At 51.0% G+C, this 14,271-nt stretch overlaps 1 long non-coding RNA gene across 1 annotated transcript; it reads right to left on the reverse strand.

Moving 5' to 3' along the window:
* Nucleotides 1-6,971: 6,971 nt before the first annotated feature.
* LOC122431881 lies at nucleotides 6,972-13,561 on the reverse strand. Its single transcript, XR_006266659.1, has 3 exons — nucleotides 12,970-13,561; nucleotides 9,048-9,127; nucleotides 6,972-7,022 (listed from the first exon to the last, which is right to left on the reverse strand). It is a non-coding gene; the product is annotated as an uncharacterized LOC122431881 (long non-coding RNA).
* Nucleotides 13,562-14,271: the final 710 nt, after the last annotated feature.

Raw genomic sequence — 14,271 nt, forward strand, 5'->3', positions numbered from 1 at the left:
AACAAAGCACCACTAACTGGAGTGCTTAAGCAATAGAAATGTATCATCTCACAGTTTTGGAGTCCAGAAATCAGAAACCAAGGTGTCAGCAAGCTCCCTGCAAGATTCTGGGTGGAATCCATTATTGCCTCTTCCAGATTTTGATGGTGGCTCATAGATTCACTGCTCCCATCTCTGCCTTTGCTCTCACATGGCCATCTTCCCTGTGCGTCTGCCTTTTCCTCTTCTTATAAGGACTCCAGTCATAATGGATTAGGACCCACTCTAATTCTCTCATCTTAACTTGACTGCATCCTCTAAGATCCTTCTTTGGGGTCCCTGGAATGAATCCAACACCTATGTGTAGTTTCCCCACACTGGTGAGCAATACTTAGATGCCAGCAGGGGGTCCAAGACTTCAACTCAATTCTAATACTATCTACCCAGCAAGAGCATCAGATGCCACAGGTAAAATGCTCCAACCCACAAGACCACTCTCCTCTTCAGATGCAAGCCACAAACCCAGGTTGTCACCTACGCTTCCCCTCTGTGTGTGTGCTTCCCATCTACTATCAATCAGAGCTTCCCACAAACCCCCACCCGCTTCCTCGACTCAATTAATGTGCTAGAATGGCTCACAGAACTCAAGAAAATCCATTTCCTCAACAGATTACTATTTATTATAAAAGGATGTTAAAAGATATGAATCAACAGTCAGACAAAGAGATTCATAGGCTGAGGTTTTGAACAGAGAGGTCTCTGTCCACACAGAGCCTGGGGCCCAACTCGGTGGCATATAGCAGCTCTCTGAAACAGTCAAAAATCTGCCCTTTGAGGGTTTGTGGAGGCTTCATTACATTATCACGGCTATCTAAATCACTGGCCAGTGGCAACTGATTCAACCTCCTCTCCCCTCCCTGGAAATCAAGGGATGGGACTGAAATTCCAGCCCTCTAATCACATGATTGGTTCTCCTGGCAATAGGCCCCCATATTTAGGTGCTGCTAAAATTCACCTCATCCATATGACAAAAGACAGTTTTATCACTCTTTACATTTAAGAAATTCCAAGGGTTTATGAGCTGTGAGCGAGGAACTGTGGAACACAGCCAAATATATATTTCCTATAAATCTCAATGTTGTTGTTCTGTCAGAGTCACGTTCGATTCTCTGCAGCCCCATGGACTGCAGCACACCAGTCTTCCCTGACCTTCCCATCTCCCAGAGTTTGCTCAAACTCATGCCCATTGACTCAATGATGTCATCCAACCATCTCATCCTCTGTCATCCCTTTCTCCTCCTGCCCTCAATCTTTCCCACCATCAGGGTCTTTTCCAATGAGTCAGCTCTTTGCATCACGTGGCCGAAGAATCAGAGCTTCAACATCAGCATCAGTCCTTCCAATGAGTATTCAGGACTGATTTCCTTTAGGATTGACTGGCTTGATCTCCTTACAGTCCAAGGGACTCTCAAGAGTCTTCTCCAACACCACAGTTCAAAGCATCAATTCTTCAGCACTCGGTGTTCTTTATGGTCCAACTCACCCCAGGTCAGATGAGGTCTCCAGGGACCACTACTCCATGGTTGCTGCTTGTTGGGATGGTACACAGAGACTTGGGTCAGGGAGACCCTCCATGGTGCATTTTCCCCACCAGGGGCTTCATTCAGGAGCAGAGGCACCGTCCGTGCTCCTCTAGGTCCCACTTCATCACATTGAGTGGAGAGGATGCCTCCCCTTATGAGGAGCCTCCAACAGCCGACTTGGAGGCAAGCACCCAATATAGCTGTCTGCCCAGGGGGAAAGGAGGGGAGGGGCAGGTGAGGCAGGAAGGAAGGAGGCCCATGAGGGGCATGCTGTCCATCAAGCCACACTGTTGGCATCTGGAGCTCATCCTGCTGGGAGCTCTGGGGGACACACTGATGCTGCCTGGGAGTCGTCCATGAGGGGTTAGGATTTATCTGCCAAAACCCAGCTTCCATGGACAACAGCTGTTCACAAGGCCAGGAGTCCCCAGCTTAGCCACACAACGTGATACTTCTGCTAGAGAGAGGGAAACTATAGTTTCCAGGTGCAGCCTGGAAGGCACAGGCAGGAACAGTGGCTGAAGGAGGGCGTTGTTGCTGTTGATGCTGTCGCTAAGTCATGTCCAACTCTCTGCAACCCCATGGCCTGCAGCACACCAGGCTTCCCTGACCTTCACCATCTCCCAGAGCTTGCTCAAACTCATGTCCATTGAGTCAATGAGGCCATCTCATCCAACCATCTCATCCTCTGTCGCCCCCTTCTCCTCCTGCATTCAATCTTTCCAAGCATCAGGGTCTTTTCTAATGAGTCAGTTCTTCGCATCAGGAGGCCAGAGAATTGTAGCATCAACTTCAGCATCTGTCCTTCCAATGCATATTCAAGGTTGATTTCCTTTAGGATTGACTGGCTGATCTTGCAGTCCAAGGGACTCTCAAGAGTCTTCTCCAACACCACAGTTCTAAAGCATCAATTATTCGGCTCTTGGCCTTCATTATTGTCCAACTCTCACATCCATACATGACTACTGGAAAAACCAGAGCTTTGACTATATAGACCTCTGTCAGCAAAGCAATGTCTCTGCTTTTTAATGCACTAAGTTTATCATCACTTTCTTTCCAAGGAGCAAGCGTCTTTTGATTTTATGGTTGCAGTCACCATCAGCAGTAATTTTGGAGCCCAAGAGAATAAAATCTGTCATTGTTTCCACTTTTTCCCCTTCTGTTTGCCATTAAGTGAAAGGACCGGATGCCCCCACATGAACCATCAACAGGCCTTCTTGTGCTTGGTGATGGGCTTGGCGCTGCTCCTTGCTGCTGCTCCCCAGTGCTTAGAGGGCTTGGCTGCAGCTTTAGTGGGCTTGCACTGACTCTGCACACCTCCCTCTGGCCAACTCTACTGTCTCCTGCTCCCTTCTATAGTATTAATTACAGGAGATCCCCAGGATTGTCCTCCTGGGAGCAGGTCTCCCTGGGACATGACCTCATTGTGTCCTCCATGCCAGACTCTTTTGCAATCATTTTACTTCTCATGATCTCAGATAAGACCTGGCCCTTGAACCCACCCACCTTCACTCTAATCCTCCCTCAGCCAGAAGTTTACAAAAACCTTTAATCAAACACTGGCCCGGATCAACATGGACTAAATTTTCTCAACCTGTGTTCTCTCTGCCAGACCTAGAAGGCTCCTGCAGAAAACATTCCATTTTCTCATAAATTAGAAAAATTTCTCTTTCTCCAAGTTGTTGATAAGTACATGCAGCAGCAGAGGTCAACCAGTTTAGTTCTGGAAAACAACCGAGTGTGATGTCAGGCGTCCATCGAGCTGGAGCCTGTAAAACTGTTCTTGCTCTGTGTGGTTTCCAATTGCAGCCTCATGAAGACTTTATAAACAAATGCCAGTGCTGTCGATTATGACCAGAGTTCGCATTCTGAACAAGCAAGGAGTTCAGACTGTCTGAGACCCACCTTGTGTGCTAAGTCACTTCAGGTGTGTCCGACTCTTTCAGACCCCATTAACTGTAACTTGCCAGGATCCTCTGTCCATGGGACTCTCCAGGCAAGAATACTGGAATGCGTTGCCATGCCCTCCTCCTGGTGAGCTTCCCAACCCAGGGATCAAACCTGTGTCTCTTGCATCTCCTGCATTGGCAGGTGGGTTCTTTACCACTAGCACCACCTGAGATCCATCTTAGCCTCTCTCCTGCTCAGACTCCTGGGAGCCTTTCAAGACATGGAAAGAGTACCTCCTGGGGAGACATCCTGAGGGCTTAGAAAGTCCCCCAAGCCACTGGCTGCCTGGCCTGGCAGCCTCTGATGTGTACTGCAAGATTCTGGCACATTAACTGTGCCCCAGCCCCCTCAGGAGGGCAGTGACCAAGGGGCCACCCAGTCGGGGATGCAGGGCCGGCCATTGGCTATACAAGTCAAAGCCCTTCAGTGTCCAACGAAGCATGCCTGAGAGCAGTACAGAGAAAGAAAATCTCATTGCCTTACTGTAAGCAGCTCTGTGGGGTCTGAAACAAACCTTCCCTGTGAGTTCCAAGCTTCATATCCTGCTTATTTTGAAAGGAAAAGAGAAGGAGTTGCAGAAGGGGTCCAGTCATTCCAGGGACAGCCCACTCCCTGGAGCTGTAATTTTGCAATTTTTATTCATCCAGTTTGGGCTGAGTGTTCCCCAACCTTACAAAGATGTTAACATTTACAGAGAGGGGAAGGGCAACTACCAGGAACTGTTCATCATGACCTCGGACACCATCATGACCCTGGACACCCACACCTCCAATGACATCACCCAGAGACCTAGCACCGCAACTCACATCCCAGAACCGGGAGACATGTGAACTTGTACAGGCACTCACGTGGAAGCCTGGGCTCAAGGTGGAAAGAACCTCTCCTGGCAGGACACCTCCTCCTTACTGACCATATGGCGCTGGATGGCTGGCCCCCTCAGGTTAGCTCAAAAGGGCAGTGGGGCCCTGCTGGACCAGAGCAATGTTGTCCCCAAGATCCAGTGAGTGGGCTGAGTTCCCTCCATAGGACACTCTCAGAGCAATATTTTTTTGTCCAGTGTGAAGCTTGCCAGTACTTCAAAGACCTTCTTTCCAGCAGGACACCGTGCCTGTAATTGGAGGCAGTGCCACCAAAGAAATAGCCATTTCTGCAGCCTGGGCACAGAAGCCAGCAGACTAGAGCTTCAAAGGGCCACATACAACCTGGTCACCCAAGGATGCTCTATGCATGCCAAGAATAAACAAAATGGCAATGCACACATAAATGCCTCAAAGTTACCGAGCAATCATTCCACACCTTCCTTACTAATCACCAACTGTTTAAACCACTTCCCAGCCTGACCCTGGTATTTGTCCCACCTCAGGAAAGCATTTACCCTGAGTCCTTTCCACTATGTTAAACTTTCCTGCTTACAGTTTGTGACTATGTGATACTGTTTGTGTTTTTCCTACACCATGCGGTTCTCAGCAGACTCTGACTGGGTGTCCCACAATTTCATTCCACTCTGACACTCTCTATTTAGAGATAGTGTCATGTCCCACAGGTTAGGGGCTCACTCTCAGGAGACCACTCCCCACTCAGATGCCAACTTCAAGTTCAGTTGGTCACCTTGTTTCTGACCAACTAGCCGCAGATCAGAGGTTCTCATGACCTCCACGTTGTATCCCAGTAATTGCTAGAAAAGCTCACAGAACTCACAAAACCCATTGACTCACTAGATCACCTGCCAATTGCAGAGGATGTTAAAGCCAGATGAGAAGAGGTCCCAAACAAAGGAGCTTCTGTCCCTGTGGTGTTTGGGGACCAGTCCAGCAGCACAAGGACAAGTTCTGATTCACCAGCCCAGAAGCTCTCTGAATCTATTCCTTTGGACTTTTGTGGCGGCCTCATTACACAGGCATGACTGATGAAATCATTGGCCGTTGGTGACTGATTCAGCCCCCTCTCCACTCCCTGGAAACCAGGTCATGGGGCTGAAAGTTTTACCTCCCCCGCCATTCTTATTGATCCCCTTGGTAACCAGCTCTCCATCTTTAATGAAACTGTTAGTCACTAAGTCGTGTCTGACTCTTTGTGACCCCCTGGACTGTAGCCAACAGGCTCCTCTGTCTATGAAATTCTCCAGGCAAGAATACCAGAATGGGTAGCCATTCCCTTATTCAGGGGATCTTCCCAACCCAGGGATCAAGCCTGGGTCTCCCACACTGTAGGCAAATTCTTTAACTTCTGAGCCACCAGAAGTCCCTTAGGTGTGGTCCAAAAGCCACTTCATTAACATAAACTCAGGCATGGTAGGAAGGGATGTCCATTTCACCTTTATGGCTCTGAAGCAATTTCAGGTAACTGAGGACAAGGGACCAAACATTATAACAAAGTGAAAGTGAAAGTCGCTCAGTTGTGTCCGACTGTTTGCAAACCCATGGACTCTACAGTCCATGGAATTCTCCAGGCCAGAATACTGGAGCGGGTAGCCTCTCCCTTCTCCAGTGGCTCTTCCCAACCCAGGAATCGAACCAGGATCTCCCACATTGTAGGCGGATTCTTTACCAGCTGAGCCACAGGGGAATCCAAAAGATGCTCCCATTGCTCTCGTTGCTTGAAAATTCCAAGGTTTTTGGGAACCATGAGCCAGGAAACTGGGCAAAGACCAAAGTCTATATTTATTATGAATCACAATATCAGGGGGATCATGGGAATCTCTGCCTCAGGACTCCCCTTCTCAGCTCAAGGAGCCCTGGGCCCACAACCATCAGCCCAAAACTGGGGCCTGTCAGCAGGAAGAGCCACCCCAAAGCTCTGCAGATGCTATTAAAGGAAAAAGGGGCACCCACAAATGTGGGACAGGCTGAACTTCCTTCACCTTCAAGGAAAGGACTCCTGCTATACAAGCTGGCTTTGAAGAGTGTTATTATAAACAGAAAAGGGGGGGTTCGAAGAGTAAATTTTGTATTAACTGTCCCTTAGGGGCACGTGGCCCCTTCTGAACAGGCAGGGAGGTTGTCTTTTGGGAACTGACTTCAGGAGGCAGGGTCCGAGCTGCGGTTCCTTCCCCACCGGGCTGTCACGGTGGAACCCAGCAGCAAGTACCACTAGGAGAAACAGCAGTGGAACCCGGAGCAAAGCAAGTGAAAGTGGAGGACGTGACTCCCAGCCATCTCCTGTCCAGCTTCTTGTGCTGTCGGCCAAGTTCAAAGGGAAGCTGCTGCTTCAGAGAAAGCAGCTTGGGAACACTCGCCTAGCAGAAGAGCTCCTGCATACCTATGCCTTTGAGCAGAGAAGCTGACCCCAGAGCAGCGGGCTCATGAGCAGCAGAAGTAAGGGATTCAGACTGTATTTATTGTTGTTCAGTCACTAAGTCATGTCCGACTCTTTGCGACCCCCAGGGACCGCAGCAGGCCAGGCTTCTCTGAACTTCACCATCTCCCGGAGTTTGGTCAAACTCATGTCCATTGAGTCAGTGATACCATCCAAGCGTCTCATCCTCTGTCACCCCTTTCTCCTCCTGCAGACCTATTAAATGATGAATCAGGGTCAATAAACAGAAGTTGATTTCAAAAGATGGCTTTCTGGGATGAAATCTTCTATATTTACTAGATGATCTTTGGTTTCTCCAGTGCTGGGAACAGAGATAGCACAAACAGGAGTCGAGCCACACTCACAGCAGGGTGAGGAGGTATTGTGGGGGTCATTTTAAGGAAGATAAAAGAGTCATCAGTGAAAAAAATGGTTGGCTGCCGGCCTGGGGCCTGCAACTCCGATTCTGGAGGCAGGCAGCTCAGTGCCCACAGTGGGTGCCAGGGTTCCTTCTTCCCAGTCGTAATAATCCACAGTGGATTCTGGGCTCCAGGAACACTCCATCTGGGTCCAACTAGTCCCAGGGGTGCGTTTCCTATTTCTGGCAAATTTCTGAGTTTTCCAGAAAGAAACTGCCTGAATGGGGCAAACTAGACCCCTGGGAACATTCCGCTCCCAAAGAAAGCTGCTGAGACCTCTTGGGGATTCTGTATGGTCACAGGAATGGATCAGCATGTGGGTGCCTGGGACCACCACCTGGCCCAGGTCAGCCCCGCCCTGGGCTCCTGGGGGCCCCACGGACAGCCGAGCTCTGGTGGAGCATGGGGATGGTCAATGGTGGAAGGAAGGGCAGAAAGGAGGCTCCTAGAGACAGTCTGCTCCGTGCCAAGTCTGCATGGCAGAGACTGCAGGGTCAGCACACGGTTCTTAGAATAAGTGGCACAAATGAGAAAGCCTGATTGGGGAGCTTATCCTGCTGTTGATCAAGGCAGCAGAGAACCCAAGTTTCCCTGACACAGAAGTCCTGGCACCTACACTCCCATCTCCTACCCTCCCAACCCTCATACTCCCAGGCACCCACAACCCTCACACCTCCAGGTCCCCAAACTCCCATGCCCCACACTCCCAACCTTCACACTCCCAGGCACCCACTTCCCAGATCTCCACACTCCCATGCTCCCACATCTCCCAGGACCCACACCCCCATCCTCCACATTTCCATCTCCTGTCTCCTGCACCCCATCCCCCACACCCCCAGGACCCACAGCTCCCTGGACCTAGCCCATCACACAGATGTCTCTCCTCCCACCTCAGGGTCACTAAGCTCTCCAAGCCCCAGCAGAAGGATGAGAAGAGAAACCTGAGGCTGCAGGTATGGAGAGTTCTGGGCTGGGCCTGGGGGAGCTCAGGGCAATAAAGGACAAAGCCAGAGACCTAGCCTCTGGGTCTAGACTTTTCCCACCATGGGAAAAAAACCTTTTCCCACCATGGGAAAAAAACCGTGATGCTGGGAAAGTTTGTGGGCAGGAGAAGAAGGGGACGACAGAGGATGAACTGGTTTGATGACATCACCGACTCAATGGACCCTGAGGTCACTAAGCTCTCCAGAGGGATGAGAGGAGAAACCTGAGGCTGCAGGTATGGGGAGTTCTGGGCTGGACCTGGGGGAGCTCAGGGCAATAAAGGACAAAGCCAGAGACCTAGCCTCCTCTGGGAAGCACAACAAATGGACAAGGAGCTTGCCCTGGGCTGGGACTGCAGGAGGATGAGGGGAGGGAAGGGACTTGTGATGGCAGGGCCTCCTAGAGCAAAGCCAGCTGGCAAACAGGCTTCAGAGGAAGACACAGCCCAGGACGCCCTAGGCCATAGCCTGCCTCCCTTCAGTGATGTTGGCTGACTGAGGGTATTAAGGGTCTCCTTCTCATGAGGTTGGTGAGATAAAGCATGGGGACCATGCCTGATCCCTGTAGGTGCTCCTGGAATGTCACTTCCCCTCCTTTTTCAGCAAAAAAGGATAACAAAGATGCCCCCCACCACTTTCTCTTCTAATCCCAGAGTTCCCCACTGATAGCAATTAACCCTTTGGAAATGTCAGGAAAGATTTGATCTCCCTCCTTTGGGGGAGAAGACCCTCCACCCCCGTCTTACCCCTGCCCCTAGGCTGCCTGTGACTGGTGTGACCCACTCGTATGGTGTACCAGGTCCCCACCATGATGACTATGAGATCACAGCTTTACTCACCTACAAGGTGTCCATCTGGGTACCAGGGGCTTCCCAGTTCCTTCTGTTCATGGCCTCTGCTTCCTTCTTTGCCTTGCCACCTGTGTACACACACACACACACACACACACATGTAAGCAAACATACTCTGGGAAAGCAAATTGTCCCATGGACCCTTTATTTAAAGTAAATTCCTCTTGGTGGCCCCACATCAGCACCAGGTTATTTCCACCTGACCCTCCATCAGTTCCCTGAATAGGCCAGGAGTCTCCTGCCCCAGGGCCTTTGCACATGCTGTTCCTTCCATCTGGGATAAACTGGTGTGTACACACACACATCAGCTACGTCCCTCCGACTAGTCCTTCAGCTCTACGCGCAATGTTCCCTCTTTAGCAAGTGCTTCTTGCCCTACAGGGACTCATCACACTTTGTAACCTTGTGCTTACTTCTGTCATCACTTAACATGTGATTCTTTGCCTCACACGTCCACCCCTCCCAGGGCCAGATCTGCCCTCTGTGGGCCTATAACTTTTAAAACAGCACCTGACACACAGTAGGTGTGTAAAACATGCTGAGTGAATAACAGAACCCAGAGGCACTGTAGTTGAAGCCCCAAGACTGCACTCTCACCCCACCACTACCCACACCCATTCTCTCTTTACACTATGGGACAATACATTACTGCAGGTCAGGCCTGGCAGCATCTGGGCACCCCTGGGCATCCTGCCCTCTCCTAGAGGCAACGGGAAGGAGGACAGTTTCCCTTTCAGGTTTCCAAGCTCTGCGGTTGATCCTGGTCAAAGCTCTATTTCTCTCTGGCATCTTGCAGGCTGATGTCAGAACCTGAGTCAGAGTTGCAACATAAGGGCCACTTCTCCCACTTCTCAGAATGTTTCTATTGGCCAGTAAGTCATGCCCTGTCTCTACAGGCTGTTTCATACTTGCCTGAGTGCAGTGTTTCCTGATTTTGGGAGAAATATGAGCAAGCTCTGGGAGTGGCAGCCCCAATGAACATTCAACCATAGAGTCTTGTGGGAATTTCAGGCCATTCTGGCTTCCCAGGTGGCACTAGTGGTAAAGATCCCACCTGCCAATGCGGGAGATGTAAGAGACATGAGTTCAATCCCTGGTTCGGGAAGATTCCCTAGAGAAGGAAATGGCAACCCTCTCCAGTATTCTTGCCTGGAGAATTTCATGGACAGAGAAGCCTGGCGGGCTACAAGGTCACACAGAGTCAAGACACGACTGAAGCGACTGCCCACCATTGAGTCTCCAGCCCTATCAACTGGGCTGCAGGAATTACTCATTCAGGACAGCAGCCCTGCGGAAAAGAGAAAATGCCCAAGCAGGTGGGCTCTGAAGGACAAACCATGTTGCAGGCAGAAATGATATGATTTCAGGTAGATCAGCGTGGGGGGGTCCCCTTGGACCATGGAACTCTGTCTCGGGGCTGCACAAGAGCCACCCAGTGACCACATCCCTTCCTCCAACAGATGGAGCAGGATTTTTAGCCACCATTTGCTGGCGAGGGGAAATGACACTCGCCAGGGCCAACAGAGAGTTGAGTTGGTCCTTTGAGGAACCACATAGACACAACAGAGGGAGAGCACCCATGAGAATATAGATACGCCAGAGAGGGTCCAGTGTGGAGGCCAGATGGGCAGAGGGGCCTTTCTGGACCAGCCCAGGGGCTTGGTTAGCACCAGAGAGACCCACGAAAGGCCAGGCCCAGATATAACCAGGAAGACCACCCCAGGAACAGAACCCCACCCAGACTAAGTGAAGAACCGCCACCGACCACGTGGACCTGGGAGGAGGGTACAGCACCCAGAAGGTCTCCATGTGGCCATGAGAAAACAGACCTGCTCACAGGGACACTACAGGCCCCCACATGCACACACGGTGCCAAGTGAGAGTGCGGGGCTCGCTCAAGGATGTTCAGAACTGCAGGATGGGGAGAGCAGAGCATCAGGCCACACAGGTTCATGTGACTCTATGGGCTGCATGCCGGTCTTGGACCTCAGACTCTCTCCATCCTCCTCACCTTCAGTTCTTCACCCTAGAGAATCTGAATTTAGAAACGAAAAAAAAAAAAATCTGTCCCCCGATTTAAGCCCTTCACCCTGTCCCATATGTGTCTCTGAGATGAACTGTGTGAGCATAAACACACACTTTCAGAAGCTAAGAACTGGCAGGCATGGCAGCTATTTTTTACTCTGCTGAGCTTCATTAACAGGACCATGGCTCAGCAGGGGCACAGCCAGAGAGCCTGGTGGTGGGCGACGTTTACAACTTATGATGGTGGGGAAGAGCAGCCCAGTGGTCGCTGCTTGAAAGTGTGGGGCCAAACACAGGTGTCGTCACCTGAGCCCCTCACCCTGAACTGAGCTGTAGCCAAACAGTTAAGAGGTGTATGCTAGCAAAAAGACTTGTACTGCCTAACTGAATAAAAACCCCGCAACCAAGCAAAAGGATTAGACAGAAAAGCTAATATTTTCTTTTAGACTAAAACAACTCATTATTGACAACCCTGAAAAAAATTCATGGGAAAAAAACCGTGATGCTGGGAAAGTTTGTGGGCAGGAGAAGAAGGGGACGACAGAGGATGAACTGGTTTGATGACATCACCGACTCAATGGACATGTATGAGTGCTCCGTCGCTTCAGTTGTGTCCAACTCTTTGCAACCCCATAGACTGTAGCCCACCAGGCTCCTCTGTCCATGAGACTTTCTGGCAAGAATACTAGAGTGGGTTACCATGCCCTCCTCCAGGGTATCTTCCTACCCAGGGATTGAACCCGTGTCTCTTATGTCTCCTGCATTCTCAGGCAGGTTCTTTACCACTAATGCCATCGGGGAAACCCTCAATGGACATGAGTTTGAGCAGACTCCAGGAGATGGTGAAGGACAGGGAAGCCTAACGTGCTGCAGCCCATGGGGTTGCCGAGTCAGACACGACTGAGCAACTGAACAACAATAAAACTGTACCCACACCAGCCCCTGTCAGGGATCTCCAGAAGTCTGCATCATCCTTGGAAGAAAATAAGCCCCAAGGAGAGCTGCAGCAAAGTCCTTCACCCCAGAACATTCCATCAGGGGAAGCTAGTTCCCCCAGCAGAGGATTTGACCTGACGACTGTGAACATGCACACTGGCCCAGCAGAACCTACGGCAATCAGGACCCATCCACACCACCTCTTCCTTTCACAGCCCTCCTTTGGGGTCCTCTTAAATTCCTTCATCAAATATATAAGGAGAGGACTTCCCTGCTTATCTGGTGGTTAAGAATCCACTTGCCTCAGGATGAGGAACACATGTAAACCCATGGCTGAGTCATATCAATGTATGGCAAAAATCACTAGAATATTGTAAAGTAATTAGCCTCCCATTAAAATAAATAAAATTTTAAAAATTAAATAAAAGTAAATGAAGTATTAAAAAATGAAAATATAAAACTACCTATAAAAAGAAAAAAAAAAAGAATCCACTGGCCAATGCAAGGGACACAAGTCTGATCCTTGGTTTGGGAAGATCCCACACACCACAGGGCAACTAGGCCCATCCACAACTAGAGAGTAGCCCCCACTCACTGCAGCCAGAGAAAGCCCGTGCACAGCAATGAAGACCCAGCACAGCCAAAAACAAATGAAATAAATAAATATACTAGGGGAGGTGGCGCTCAGATTCATCCCTTGTCAGCCTGTGAAACATTCCAGAACTGTCTATGAAACAAAAAGACAGAATGAGATTTCTGCACTGTCGGCTTGGGTTTTCTCATTTGTCTCCATAACCACCTGGGGTCAGCTCGTGCGTGCTGCACAAGCCCCCATGGGGTATGCACAGCCCCTGCCCACGGGGCTCACCATCCTGGTTGAAGGTGACCTGTTGAGGGTAACCACTGAGAACCACGTTATAACATCCACCCCCCAGGGAGTGGGGCTTACCTCTCTTTAAGGGTCCATCAGAAGTCATGACATATCAGAGATGAAAGCTAGGGAGCCCAAGGAAAAGTAGAGATTAGGACTAGGTGAGCTCTAAGCTTTCCTCCAAATCCTGCTTCCAGGAGCCACGCCTTGAATTTCGGTTCTCTTTTGCGAGGCACCAGGGGCAAATCAAGCCCCACACCTACTCTTCACGCTCTGAACTGGCCTCCCAGGCAGGTCCAAAAGACATCAGCCCCTTTAAGTGTCCCCCCCAGCACACCGGCTCCTCCCGTTCCGGTCTCCTGAGCAAGCAAATGCCCTCTGCTAACTCACGTCCCTGGCAGGGTGGTGACCACAAGAGGACCAGCCAAGTCACCGACCCACCAACTTCCACCTGCTGGGGGCACCCTCCCCCCACCCCCACTCCCCTCCCTGCCATCTTTGGAGGGTGGCAGGGTGCTGGTGGGCAGGGCTGCCCTTTAAGCTGCCAGAGGCTGCGAGGCACACTTTGTTCAGAAGTAATAACAGCTATTAGGCTGCATAATTGACCCCAAGAGGGAAGTCATCGCTGCAAGAAACAAAGGACATTCAGTGCTGCCTGGCCGCCAACCAGCTGGCTGGAGGGCGCCAAGGGGCTCTCACGTGGGTAGCAGCTTCCCGGTCCATGGGGTGGGGGTCGGGCAGGGAGGCTGTTTCTGGTCCTTTCCCCTCCTGGACGGTCTGTGCATGGAACACAGGCACGTGACCCAGGACTGCGCACACCGCCTGGGCGGGGCCCTGGCGAGCTGCTCTGGAGGGACACAGACTAACAGCAGCCGGGAGCCTGAAGGGCCCACCTGCTCCTCCTGCCCTTTCGCAGCACAGCCCACTGCTGCGTGACAGGGGTCCTGCTGGCCACTGCCTGCCCTCCCCTTTGTGCCCCGAGCCTGCCAGCAAGATTGGAAAGGCAGCAGGTGTGTTTTCTCAGGGGCAAGAATGGAGGCAGGAAGGGAAGATGGCAACCACGTTGATGGGGAATCAGAACAATAAAGGTAAAGTGCCACTTAACACAGAGATAAAAATATCAGCAGTACATGAAGTCCTGCCAGCAGAAGTCTGCGGGGCAGTGCGAGGACAAGGGCGGGTCACCCGGAATCACCGAGGGAGCTGGCTCCCGCTCCCACCTCCTTCTTGCTCAGATTATCTCCCTCCCTCTCGTCCGGCTCCTTGGTTCCTGCGGATATCCGAGAAGTCCAGTTGTGATGCACGGTTCCTGGCAGTGTGTTAAACCCGGACTCATAAACAATTCCTAGACCAGCTTGAGAAGGGCTGCAGAGCTGTGCC

The sequence above is a fragment of the Cervus canadensis genome, chromosome 30, assembly GCF_019320065.1.
Source record: "Cervus canadensis isolate Bull #8, Minnesota chromosome 30, ASM1932006v1, whole genome shotgun sequence".
NCBI classification, from domain to species: domain Eukaryota; kingdom Metazoa; phylum Chordata; class Mammalia; order Artiodactyla; family Cervidae; genus Cervus; species Cervus canadensis.